The sequence below is a fragment of the Chrysemys picta genome, chromosome 2 (assembly GCF_011386835.1).
Source record: "Chrysemys picta bellii isolate R12L10 chromosome 2, ASM1138683v2, whole genome shotgun sequence".
Classification (NCBI taxonomy): Eukaryota; Metazoa; Chordata; order Testudines; family Emydidae; genus Chrysemys; species Chrysemys picta.
Window position 1 is genome coordinate 35,095,697 of NC_088792.1, and position 14,132 is coordinate 35,109,828.

Genomic DNA, 14,132 nt, shown 5'->3' on the forward strand with positions numbered 1-14,132 from the left:
CATGGGTTAAAGGATAAGAAATGGGCTCTCATAAGTCTTTCACTGCAGACTGCAGGGAGGAAGATGTGGTCGGTAATAATCAGAACCCAGACAAGAAGTTGGGCTGGATGAAAGATAATCTTAACTTTGAAGGATGTGCCTGAGAGTGTATCCTGTGAGGCTGCTCTCAAAGAGACTGAGAGGCAGCCTTATTCTAGTTTACCAACAGGACAAACCTGGTGCTCTTAATTACCTCTGATATGGCCAGCAGCCTTACCTTACAAGATGTAGTTTGTCTTGAAATACAGCATATTGAAGACTGGGGAAGAGTTTGTTTGCCACATAAGCTACATAAGCCATTGGAGAAATGAAAGTCCTGGTCTATACATTTTTTAGAACAAAAATATGGACAAGGGACTGATGGACTTCCTTGGGGCTGCTAAGCAGGAAGTGCCCCTCTGGTTAGAGGAAATGGTCCAAGGGAAGTAGCTAGGCCAGCAGCCCTGGGGAAATCAATTAAGAAGCTTGCCCTGATGAAGTACACATATAAACGGGGACTAACAATAGACCACATCCTAAGACATGGACAAGCGCCTGGGGAGTGAGGAGGGAGGTATGTGAGAATGTATGAGAAAAGGGTTCTACTGCTTTAAGAGACAGACTGAAGCATACAGCCTGCTGCAGATAATCATCAAGGCCCTGACCTGCCTAGGGGCTGAGTTGAGTGATATAAACAGGAAGCAGAGTAAAGAGTGTGGGGGAGTAGGAACAAAGCAAGCTGTAGTGGCTAGCAGCTGCTTATGTACCAGAAGTTAGCCCAAAGTAACTCAGAGACCTGGGTGTGGACAGTAAGTTTGGGAGTCCTGAATTCGCGGCCTGATGAACTGGTTTGTCGTAAGGATTCCTGAACTGATGAAGCATTTGATTGCAATAGTTCCTGTCCTGAAAACAGGACATGTTATCTGATTACTGTGGGTGTCTTTTCCCCTGGGTTGTTACTGTGGCTACTTTAATAGGGTGGAGGGGCATGCCTACAACATGACACCAAATCACTAAGAAGTGCTCTGGGACTACATGGTAGGGTTATCAACTTTGGTTGGATGAATTCCTGGAGGTTTCATCACATGCCATTTATCTTTAATTAAAGATTTATCTTTAATTCCTGGAGGCTCTAGGACAACCCTGGGAAAACTGGCATAAAGAATGGGGAGAAGGGTGACTGCTGTAGAGTTGGGCAGGAAATGGTATTCCTGTCCCAGGAATATTTTTGAGTTTTTTTTTTTCTTTTTTTGTTCTCATTTCATTATCAGGAAAAATCTTAATCTCAAAAATATATGCAAACCAAAAATAGAAAAAAAAATTGTTTCAGCTCAATTGAAATATTTCAAAGTTTTGTTTTTATTTTGACTTTTTTAGTCTAATTAGCTTAAATTTAGAACCAAAAAGTCATTTTGAATCAGAAAAACAGAGTTTTTCATTTCAAATATGTCAGTGTTGCATTTCAACAGTTTCAAAGCTTTTTAGTGTTGTTTTGTCTTTCAACATTTTTTTTTAGTAGGGAGACGTTTTTGTTTGACACTCCACAAAAACTGTCAAAACAATCCCAATGAGCTCTGGATGGGAGCCATGTTTGGACAGGCAAACAGAACCACAGTGAGACGTGGTGGGAAAGGAGAGCTCTGAAGACTATAGGCAGAGACGTCTCTTTCTTCTGGGACAGTGTGGTGGCTAGAACTCTGTCACTGCAGATAGAGCCACAGATTGCTTTTTGGAATATGTAAGCATGTGTCTCCTTTCTGTAAGCAAGGACTGGCTTATGCAAAGTGTAAATCTAGGTATGTTAAGCAAACTCTTTCTTGGTTTTACTACATTTTCTCTGTTTCTAATATTTCTTGATGTTCTTAAGAAATCTGCTGTGGAGGTGTAAGGTTCACCTAGTCCATCCTCCAAGAAGAAAAGGCCCCTGCAACCTTGAAAGAGGCAAAAAGAACATACTTTTTTTTTAAACCAACTCTTAACTTGCTTGTGAACTAAGGTATTTTCCTCTGGGTTCTGGAAAGTTGTTCTTTCATGCTTCAGTATTATACAAAGTCTTGTGTATACCTTGCAGGCAGTTTGATGTAGGAGAGAGTGCATGTCTCCCTTGTGATGACAGGAGACCACCTGGAATTTGGTTCCACTGGTGGAGTGGTGTTTTTCACAGAGCTCCCACGTATTTAAGTACCTATGTACTTTGTACTTAATACTGGTAGTTTAAAAAAAATGCTTGAAGTACCTTTAAAATATACTTATCTGCAAGTACTTTTTCAAAATAGTGGTGAGGGGATTGTGGATTTTTTTTTAAACATCTTTCCCAAATGTCCTGGATTCTGGTTGGCCCTCAGAACCCACTGACTTGGGTTGGGAGCTTCCTGGCAGCTGGAACTCAGGGCTGGGCTTTTCACTGTTGGACCTGCAGTTGCACCAGACCCACCCCCTCTTCTGATTGCTCACTGCAACCAGCAATGGGACACTTGCTCCCTAACCCAGGAGTTGGGGAGGGGGGTCTCACTCCCTGGCCCAGTCCAGCAGAAGTGGAGGAACTCTCTGCCTGGCCTGGCCTGACCTGGCCCGGCCCAGCCCAGCAGAGGGGTGAGTTGAGTTGGAGGTATGAAGGCCATAAAAAGAAGAAGAAGAAGTTGAAGAGGCTGGGGGAGGGGGAAGTCTAAAAAGTACTAAGTATAGAAACCAAACAAGGCAGTTTAAACCAGTTTTCTTTTTTGAAAATCTCTCACCAGCTGGATGACAGCTTTCTGGGGGCCTTTGAGAATCTTTATACAGACAAACCTCTGGAGGCAAATCTCTTCAATACTCTTTTTTTGCTTAGGCCTAAGACATGTCTTTCAAGAAGACACAAGGAGTGAGAAACAGCTGAAGCCTGCATCATCGCCAGACCTGTAGTAGCCTGGGTTATGATCTTCAATATTTTACAAGTCTGAGAAAAAAGTGTTTCACCATGTGATTGTTTTGTTTTCCCTTTTGTTTGTGGGGAGGGGGACCCTCTCCATACTCAGTTTAGCAAACATTACAACTATCAGTCCTGCCTACACATGAGGAGCTATTAAAGAACAATCAGCTAGGCTTAGGCACTGGGTGTCTCAAGTGGTTGGTAATAAATATTATGTCTAACAAGATTTAAGCATGTTTTCCTCTCCGGGTCAATAGTTCTGATCTAACCCAGCTCAATGGTGACTAAAAGCCCTACTGACTGACAGGTGGCTTTGTCTGTATTAAATTAGTCGAGGTTCTAGTTCCCAGGGAGCAGGTGTCTATGCCACACAAATCACAAACAGCTCTTACTAGCACGCTCTATTTATCAGTCACAACACACTCTAATGTCACTATTACTTTCCTGTCCTCAGGAGGGAGAGACCTGCTTGAAGTTCCCACCCACAAGATGGAAGTTCTACTTGTAGGCAGAATAGAACTCTTTGAAGAGTCTGCCACTAGCATGACAGATCCTCCAGCTGAGAATGTATGTTCCCAGATTGTCAAAATAATCTGAACTCTAAGGATCCTCTTGGACTCTTCTTCTCTGACACTAAACTCCTAGATAGCAGATGTCAGTCGCTACAAAAAGCACACTCTGCTACCTACAACTATTGGGGAAATTACACTCTATCCTGTGCTATGATGAGTGGGCCCATGAAGGGTGGAAGAATTTTTGTTCCTTGCGTCTGGACATTGTTACCCTGGAAAGGGGTGGGACTATCGTTGCCTGGCTACAGGGCCTAATCACAAAAAGTGGACCACAACAGGCATAAATGACATTTGGGGGAGGCAACTAAGAAGGCTTCAACAACTCTGCACCCAGCCATGAGGGCATGTGTCAGTTGGAAAGTCGCTCTTCTACACAAACCTTGAAGCAAATCGTTACGGCACAATGGGATTAATCATTGTTACCAATAATGAAATCAAGGCGGGATTGTAGAGGTGTTCGGCAGAACTTTAAACATCTAAGATGTGGAGGTATTTTATGAACCACAATACCTTTCACTAAATCAATGTGTTTCTAGAGTTTATATGGCAGTAGGGGCCATAGAAGTGTGTGTGGTTTTCTTGTTTGTTTTTTAAAATGGTATTTCTGCTGGGAGCACAGTTCTAACTCCAATTTCACAGGATGACCATGCTGAACTGAGCTGCCCTCTCATCCCCTAGTCCCCTCCTGCTGCACCTCTCTGCAGCCACGTGACTGAATTGCACATTCTTGGATTTATGTTCTTGAAAGTGTGTCACAATAGTATCTGGGGAAAAACTACACTTTGTCTTGGGCCACCTTTTCAAGATCATTCATGAATATGTTGAACAGCACAAGTCCCATTACAGATTCTTGAGGGACCATGCTGTTTTCCCCTCTCCATTGTGAAAACTTACCCATTTATTCCTATCCTTTGTTTCCTATCTTTTAAGCAGTTACTGATCCATGAGTGGACTCTCCTTCCTATACCAAGACTGCTTACTTTGCTTAAAAGGGTCAAAGGTTTTCTGAAAGTCCAAGTACACTATAATCACTGGATCACCCTTGTCCATATGCTTATAGACACCCTTAGAGAATTCTAATAGATTGGTGAGGCATGATTTCCCTTTACGTTGGGGGGGGGGGGGAGTCAACACAGCTTTTCTATCATGTTCATCTTTCTATATTAATTCTGTTCTTTACTAGGATTACTACCGATTTGCCTAGCACTGAAGTTAGGTTTACTAGCTTGTAATTGCCAGGATCACATTGGAGCCTTTTTTTAAAAATTGGAGTTACATTAGCTACCCTCCAGTCATCTGGTAGAGAGGCTGACTTAAATGATTGGTCACATACCACAGCTATTTCATGTGTGAGTTCTTTCAGAACTCCTGGCTGAACACCATCTGGGCCTACTGACTTATTACTGTTTAATTTATCCGTTTGTTCCAAAACCTCCTCTAATGACCCCTCAATCTGGGTCAGTTCCTCAGATTTGTAAACAGAAAAGAATGGCTTGGGTGTGGGGATCTACCCCACATCCTCTGTGCAGTGAAGACTGGTGAAAGAATTCATTAGCTTCTCCTAAATAGCCTTTTCCCTGAGTGCTCCTTGGGTATCGTGATTGTACAGTGGGCCCACTGAGTGGCAGGCTTTCTGCTTCTGATGTACTTACAAAAACTAACAGCATTCTTTTAATCTTTAGCAAGATGCTCTTCAGATTCTTTCTTGGCCTGCCATATTATACTCTTACACTTGACTTGCCAGAGCTTATGCTTCTTTCTATTTTCCTCTCTAGGATATGACTTCCAATTTTTAAAGTATTCCTTTTTGCCTCCCACCACCTCTCCTACTCTGCTGTTCAGCCATGGTCACATTTTTTTTTGTTCCTCTATTTTTTTTCTTCCTATTTAGGGTATACATTTAGTTTGAGCCTCTATTATGATGTTTTTAAATAGTCTTCATGTAGTTTGCAGGGATTTCACCCTTGGGACTGTTCCTTTTAGTTTCCATTTAACAGCTTCCTCGTTTTTGTGTAGTTCCCCATATTGAAGTTAAAGTCTACTGTGGTGGGTTTCTTTGGCTTTTTTCCCCTACAAAGATGTTATATTTAAATTGCATTATGGTTGCTATTACCAAGCAGTTCCACTATATTCACCTCTTGGACCAGATCCTGTATTCCACTTAGGACTAAATCAAGAATTGCCTTTCTTCTTGTGGATCCTAAGATAAGCTGCTACAAGAAACAGTCATTTATGGTGTCTAGAAATTTTATCTCTGCCTTGCTTCCTGAAGTGACATATGTCCAGTCAATATAGGGATAGTTTAAATCCCCGTTATTATTGTGCTTTCTGCCTTTGTAGCCTCTCCAATCCCTCTGAGCATTTCACCATCATCAGTGTGGTCAGCAGTATATTCCTACTGCTATACTCTTATTGTTCAGCATGGAATTTCTATCCATAGAGAATTTATGGTAAAGTTTGATTCATTTAGGATTTTTACTTTATTCAACTCTATGCTTTCTTTTACATAGTGCCAATCCCCCACTGGTGTGATCTATTCTGTCTTTCTTACATATTTTGTACTCTGGCATTATGGTGTCCAATTGATTAGCCTCATTTCACCAAGTTTCTGCAATGCCCATTATATCAATATTCTCATATAATGCCAGGCACTCTAGTTCATCCATCTTAGTATTTAGACTTCTAGCATTTGTACATTGTATCAATATTCAGTTATTTGACTGTATGCTAGAATTTCTGTGCAATTCATTAAACTATAGGACCAGATTTTTCAATGATGTTTTGGGGGCTGCACAGTTTTAACTGAGGGAATAATTTTGTCCATACAGTCTGGTTTTAAACTCTCATTCCATTTGCTCTTAGTAATGTTCTAATGGGAAGCAGTATTCAGAAGATGCTTATGCAAAACACTATAATTATGTTGATTGCCTATAGGCCAGTAGTATGTTGCAATATGCAACAGCTTGCAAATTCTAACCCACATACGCTAACACAGTTTTTCAGGTTAGACTAGAATGACTTCTTCTGGGTCAGCTGTGCTAAGATTTGGACTGTTGTTGTTCTGTGGGGTGCCATTTGTCATCATAAATACACCATTTCTTATACTGGGTAAGTGGAAAAATGTGGGTCAGATTTAGAAAAGTAAAAAGAGTGAATTTCCTTTTATGTGATCATATCCTGAAATATGCCACATCTCTTCAGTATGGCTTTTTGAGTGTGTACTCTGACCAGTATTCCACCTCTCTAGATACACAGCCACCACTCAAATTACCTTAAACAGGGAGAAACATGTATTCCCTATCCCAGCTCTGCTCCATCTTTGTATTCCACTTTCACTTCAAGTGAGAAATGAAGGGTTTAAATTGAGATTGCCAAACCTCAATAGTCAAACAATAACTTGGTGACCATCCCTCACCTCTGTTTCAGGACAAACTGGAAAAAGTGCAGACTGAGTGAGCAGGAGGGACATGACTAACAAAACTAGCATGTGGTGATGGAGGAATGATTGTTGGCAACCAAAGAATTTGTTCTGAAGAAGGGGGATCCTTTGAACTACTGACATTTTCAAGAGGCAGGGTATTTTATAATGCATAATGTACAATTTCCAAAGCTTTAATTAAACAAAGCTTTTATCTACAAAAGTACATTGAGCACTGTAACAGACAATTTTTAGTATTCTAATTTAAGAAAATACTATAAATTGATTTAATCATGTCTTGTTATTTCAGTAGGTTTCTATTCTCCTCACCTTGTGTACACATGATTTACAGTAATACCAACATAAAAGGGAGGTGAGAGCTAAAGGAAGAGAGAATAGACCTTTCGTTCACCTTTGTCATATTAATAATGCTTAAAAAGTAATATCCTAATCCAGTGTCAAACTAGGCTATAAAACAAACACAATGCTCTCAGTATCTTAGGGTACATCTATAGTGGAGTTGGAGGTGTAATTTCCAGCTCAGGTACAAATGCGCACTAGCTGTAATCAAGCTACCATACTAAAAATAGTAGTGTATCCATGGTGGCATGAGCAATAGGGTGGATTCGTCACTCCAAGTATAATCCCATCTAAAACCCTTGGTAGGTACTTGGTTGGCTAACCGCCCATCCTGCCACTTGCATCCCTGTGGCTATCCTTTTATATTTTTAGCATACTAGCTCAAATCAGAACTCATGAAGGAATATCTCCTCAAGCTGGAAACTACAGCTCCAGTGTAGAAGTACCCTAAGATAGACAAGAGTAAACCAACATTTAGAGTGCCCATAAGAAATGGAAATGAGGATAATGTTTGAAAGTATGAGGTATTCATGCGCACAGAATAACTTATGTAATGGAACATATAAACAACCCAATCAAGAATCACCATAGAAAAATACTTCAGCATTTTGTAGCAAATTCCTGTGAAGACTGAAGCAAGGTTAAGAGTTATGAGGTATTTCCTTCCCCACCCCCGAGGTCAGGGCAGCTGTTCTGCAGTTTCCTTCTCTCACATGCAGGCAGCACAGCTCCTGAGGAAGGGACGGAGGATATTTAGGTAGAGCTGATGGCAAAACAGTTGTAGTTGATAATGCTAGTAAATTCTCAGTAATACTTAAATCCAAGGTTTAATTTTAGCCGGACAACAGAACAAGAGGTAAGCAACTGAATTCTCAAAGATTCAGCACAAATAAGTACGATTTAAAATAGGTTCATGTACTTACACAGCAAGACAATTATAAACGGTGTTAGTTCCCTTCCAAAGATGATGGATTTTAGTAAACTGGGTGCAGTGGTGTAGCCAGCTTCTAAGAGGAGGGGGAGCAAACATAAAAAAGGTGCCCCCCTCTTAGCTCCCCCTCTGGCCATGCCCCCCCCTTGGCTGGCTCCTCCGGCTGCACCGCTCCCCCTCGCTCCTCCGGCCGCGGCAGCCGGCCGCCATGCTGCGCCCCCCCCCCGCTCCTCCAGCCGTGCCCGCCACCCCCCCATGGCTGCTGGCCGCGCTGTGGGCCACCAGCCTGCGCCCCCCTCACTCCTCCAGCTGCGGCTGCTGGCCGTGTTGCGGGCCCCCCCACCCAGCTGCACCCCCCCCCTGCTCCTCTGGCCGCGCCCGCCGCCCCCCCATCGCTGCCAGCCGCACTATGGGCCACCAGCCTGCACCCCCCCCCTCGCTCCTCCGGCCGCTTTTGGAAAGGCGCCGCTTTTGGAACATGTGCTGAGGGGAAGCAGCTGCTTCCCCTGCACCCCGCTAGCTACACTACTGACTGGGTGATGTTGGTTATATCAATTGTTATGTACAAAAATTGCAAAATACATTTCCTTATAGTTACAGTGCTCTCTCTTTTGGAAACAAGCAATTAAATCAGGCACCAAATGAATTTATTCTCTGTCAGATTTAAATCCTATATCCCTAATTATTGTTTTTAGGAAAATGGTTTCAAAGTCTTTATGCTACTTCAATGCAATATCTTTTCTCCCTTGTCCTTACTATGATCTTTTTTTATAGTATTTGAAATCAGAATCTCAGTAATATTTATAGAAGTTAAGTTTTACTACATTTCATATATTCCCCAGGTTTAAGTCCTACCAGCACAAGTGTCTGGATTTATTGAACAAATATCTGAATTCCAAGCTTTCACCAGGTGTGCAAGGCAGCTGTTGTTTGGTTTCTGCATATGCTAGGCACAGAGGGAACAGGAGTTTGCCATCTATCCAGAGAGGCATCACTGGAAGAAAGAGAGCTGTCATGGAGGACATAGTTTAACTTTGACTATTCCAAAGTTGTTATTGGGCATTTAGTGCACTATGTGAGTGCAATCAGACACTCACTACGCTCTCGAATGAACAAAGGACAATGATAAAAAGACAAAAAAAAAAACCACCCTATCACCTGTGGGTGAAAAATTTTCACAAAGCAATCACTCTATATCTGACCTATTAGTCCTCACCCTCAAAGGAAACCTGCACAACACTTTCAAAAGACAAGCTTAAATTCATAATTTTGCTAGACAATAAAAATAATGGACTGAATAGAGACACTGAATTTATGGTTTATTACAACAATCTATAATCTACTAACAACCCCGCCCCCCAGCTGCTTCCCCCTATCCCCAATGATTGGAGAGGTATTAACAGGCCATTTCACCATGAATGTTTAGCATAAGTAGTCAACACATATTTCAAGGGAACAATCTGTTCTGCCTTGTATTTAGCTATGACACTCTGAGCATGTTTCCCAGACCTGATGAAAAGCTTGGTCTACACTGGACTTTTGTCGGCAAAACTTTTGTCATTCAGGGCTGTGGGGGAAAAAAACACACACACCTGAACTACAGCTTATTAAAAAACTATTGCTTCTGCCAGTGTGATATCCATAAAACCTGAATCCCTATGATAGGCACCAACCTGTGTCATCTTCCTGACTGCTGTTGATGCCCTTCTTCTCAGGCATGCTCATTTTCAAATGTTAGTACTTTTTTCTTTGTGGGGTTAATAGACCCCACCAATATTAGACAAGCAGCCCTTTGTTTATTGGTATCTTCTATAGCATTTTCATAAAAATGCTGCTCAACTCTGAGTATATGTGGCAAAAAACTTTTTTCATTAAATTAGAAACTGTCCATATTGCCATATCCTGCCATTTTATCTTTACACTTTAAAAAAAATCCTACCCTTATCACCTGTATTCTCTGTTATATTTTATGGCATATACACAGAGAAGTTAGATTAAAAACATGACATACACTGGCTAGAGACTTACAAAGTCATTCTACCTTATTTTTTAAAATTCAGAACACACAAGAAAACAAAAAAACAGAGAAAAACAAAGCCAGCTGCTCCCTCAGGGAGAGAGGCAAAACTCACCCAATCTTGTCCTAGGTCAGTTCTCTTCAGACTGACTCTGTGATTCACATGCTTCCCCACAGAGCTCCTAGCCTTCAAGCCAGACCAGGAAACCACTCCACTCTTAAAGTGATAGCTTGCAGTTCCAACAGTCCTCAATATGCCACATTCCTGTCTGATTCTACCATACTGGCCATTCGTGTTCTAAGAGTGTTCTGATTACGAACCCTGGCTTTTAGAGAAAGCCAGCCCTAAACTGGGTCTGGTAATAATGTTGACCAAATGTTGTCCCAAAAAGAAGGTTCTGCACCTTTTCACAGTAACAGATGGCACACCCATGGAAAAAACAGATGGTAAATTCAAAAAGCTGTGGGTTGTGTCATAACTATAAAGGGAAGGGTAACAGCAAACAGCTGGCAAAAGGAATTTACAAGCTGAATTATTATTTTTTCTTTCTACCTCTCGGGGATAGCTATTTAGAAAGTCTCTGTTACCTAAGCACCCCTGAGGTGAGTGCATCCCAGTTTCAATGAACTGCAGAGGGGTGTGGCCCAGCACAAGAATACAGGAAAATGACTACCAGTGAAGCAGCTAACAAACTAGAACTGGCCAGACTAGAAGCAGAAGAAAATGAAAGGAAACATCAGAGACTGCTCCAATTAAAAAAAACTCGAGAAGAAGCTGATTAGAGCGCTATGGAGCAGAGAGAAAAGAGATGGAGGAGAGAGAAAGAGAGAGGAAGCATGAACTGGAATTAGCAAGGGCTAGGCAGAATAATCCATCCAACCCTAGCAACCCCTCTCCAGGTACCGCTTCCGATCCCAGAAAATTCCCCACCTACAAGGCAGGCGATGATACTGAGGCCTTCTTAGAAAATTTTGAAAGGGCCTGCCTTGGGTACAGCATCACTACAGACCAGTACATGGTAGAGCTGAGGCTGCAGCTCAGTGGACCCTTAGCAGAGGTGGCGGCTGAAATGCCTAAGGAACACATGAACAGTTATGAAGTTTTTAAAAACAAGGCCAGAATCAGAATGGGGCTAACACCCGAGCATGCCTGTCAGCGGTTCAGAGCCCTAAGGTGGAAACCAGATGTGTCATTTACCCTACATGCCTACCACATTGGGAAAAATTGGGATGCCTGGATATCAGGAGCAAATGTTAAATCTACGGAAGAGTTGCCCTTCCTAATGCAAATGGAGCAGTTTTTAGAGGGTGTTCCTGAGGAAATAGAAAGGAACATCCTAGATGGGAAGCCTAAAATTGTAACCGAGGCAGGGGAGATTGGAGCCAAATGGGTGGAGGTGGCAGAAAAGAAAAAAACTAGTAGCAGTTGGAGCGAATATCAGAAGGGGCAAGCCGAAACAAAACCTTACCACCGGGGACAACCCAAGGCCCCACCCACATCCCAAAGGAAACCCCAGACGCCTTCTCACCCCATCACACCAGTCTCCACCAACCAACCTCGCCCTGGTGATACCTTAGCAGGGCGATGTTTTAAATGTAATGAACTGGGACATATAAAGGTTCACTGCCCCAAGAACACCAACCGATTACAGTTCATTACATCACAATCACACCAAAGATCCCCAGGCCCAGAGGCCTCTCTCATACCCTCAGAACGAAGGGAAACCTTGAGAGTGGGCGGAAAGAAGGTTATTGCGTGGAGGGACACCGGGGCACAAGTGTCGACTATCCACCAATCCCTAGTGGACCCCAAACTCATCAACCCGGAGGCTCCGGTGACCATTCAACTCTTCATGTCACACTCTGTAACCTTGCCTCCAGCCAAGTTACATGTCCAGTACAAGGGCTGGTCAGGAATGTGGACTTGTGCAGTCTATGACAATTATCCCATCCCCATGCTGCTGGGGGGAAGACTTGGCCAACCATGTGAAGCTAGCCAAGAAGGTGGGAATAGTCACCCACAGCCAGGCTAAGCAAGCTTTCACCCCCATCCCTGTTCCTGAGCCATCTACCAGGGCCCCGTCTGTGTTACCAGAGACCCAGACAAAAGTGGTGGAACCGGATCCCCTGCCAACGACTGCAACAGCCGTAGTAGATCCAATCCCAGAGACCCAGCCAAAGCCAGTCCCAGAACCGGAACTTGCAACACAACCAGCACCAGAACCATTGCCAGCACTGAGTACAGCGTTTGCAAACCCGTCTACAACTCCAACGCCAGAGGGCACCAGCGAGCCTGAACTGGCAGAAGCAGCAGATAACCCTACCCAAGAGGCTCAGCCAGAGCCTGAAATACAACATAGTGCACTAGCAGACAGCGGTTCACAGTCAACAGAAACAGCCCCAGCACCTGCATTGCTTCCAGAGGGACCAAGCCCAAGTCCACAGTCCAAGGAGGAACTAATGTCTCCAGCATCAAGGGAACAGTTCCAGGCCAAGCAGGAAGCAGAGGACAGCCTTCAGAAAGCTTGGGCGGCGGCACGCAGCACCCCACTGCCTCTCAGCTCTTGTAACCGATCCCGGTTTGTTGTAGAACAAGGACTTTTATACAAGGAGACTCTTTCTGGTGGGCACCAGGAAGACTGGCATCCTCAAAGACAGTTGGTAGTTCCCACTAAGTATCGGGTAAATCTCTTGAGCTTAGCCCATGATCATCCCAGTGGCCATTCTGGGGTAAACAGAACCAAAGACCAGTTGGGGAAGTCCTTCCACTGGGAGGGAATGGGCAAGCACGTTGCCAATTATGTCCAGTCTTGTGAGGTGAGCCAACGAGTAGGAAAGCCCCAAGACCAGGTCAAAGCCCCTCTCCAGCCACTACCCATAATTGAGGTCCCATTTCAGTGAGTAGCTGTGGATATTCTGGGTCCTTTCCCAAAGAAGACACCCAGAGGAAAGCAGTACGTACTGACTTTCATGGATTTTGCTACCTGATGGCCGGAAGCAGTACCCTTAAGCAAGACCAGGGCTAAAAGTGTGTGCCAGGCATTAGCAGACATTTTTGCCAGGGTAGGTTGGCCCTCCGACATCCTTACAGATTCGGGAACTAATTTCCTGGCAGGGACCATGAAAAACCTGTGGGAAGCTCTGGGGTGAATCACTTGGTTGCCACCCCTTACCACCATCAAACCAATGACCTGGTGGAGAGGTTTAATGGAACTTTGGGGGCCATGATACATAAATTCGTAAATGAACACACCAATGATTGGGACCTAGTGTTGCAGCAGTTGCTTTTTGCCTATAGGGCTGTACCACATCCCAGTTTAGGGTTTTCACCATTTGAACTTGTGCATGGCCGTGAGGTTAAGGGGCCATTACAGTTGGTGAAGCAGCAATGGGAGGGGTTTACGCCTTCTCCAGGAACTAACATTCTAGACTTTGTAAGCAACCTACAAAGCACCCTCCAACACTCTTTAGCCCTTGCTAAAGAAAACCTAAAGGATGCTCAGGAAGAGCAAAAGGCCTGGTATGATAAACATTCCAGAGAACAGTCCTTCAAAGTAGGAGACCAAGTCATGGTCTTAAAGGCGCTCCAGGCCCATAAAATGGAAGCGTCATGGGAAGGACCATTTACGGTACAGGAGCGCCTAGGAACTGTTAACTCTCTCATAGCATCCCCCACCTCCAACATAAAGCCTAAGATATACCATGTTAATTCTCTTAAGCCCTTTTTTTCCAGAGAATTAAAGGTTTTCCAGTTTACAGCCCAGGAAACAGATGACGCTGAGTGGCCTGAAGGTGTCTACTACGAAGGAAAAAGTGACGGTGGCGTGGAAGAGGTGAACAACTCCGCGACCCTTGGACGTCTGCAGTGGCAACAAATCAAGGAGATGTGTACTAGCTTTGCGCCAATG

At 43.6% G+C, this 14,132-nt stretch overlaps 1 long non-coding RNA gene across 1 annotated transcript; it reads left to right on the top strand.

The window, feature by feature from the left end:
- Positions 1-708: 708 nt before the first annotated feature.
- LOC135981086 (uncharacterized) lies at positions 709-5,304 on the top strand. Its single transcript, XR_010598052.1, has 3 exons — positions 709-827; positions 1,535-1,814; positions 2,846-5,304. It is a non-coding gene; the product is annotated as an uncharacterized LOC135981086 (long non-coding RNA).
- Positions 5,305-14,132: the final 8,828 nt, after the last annotated feature.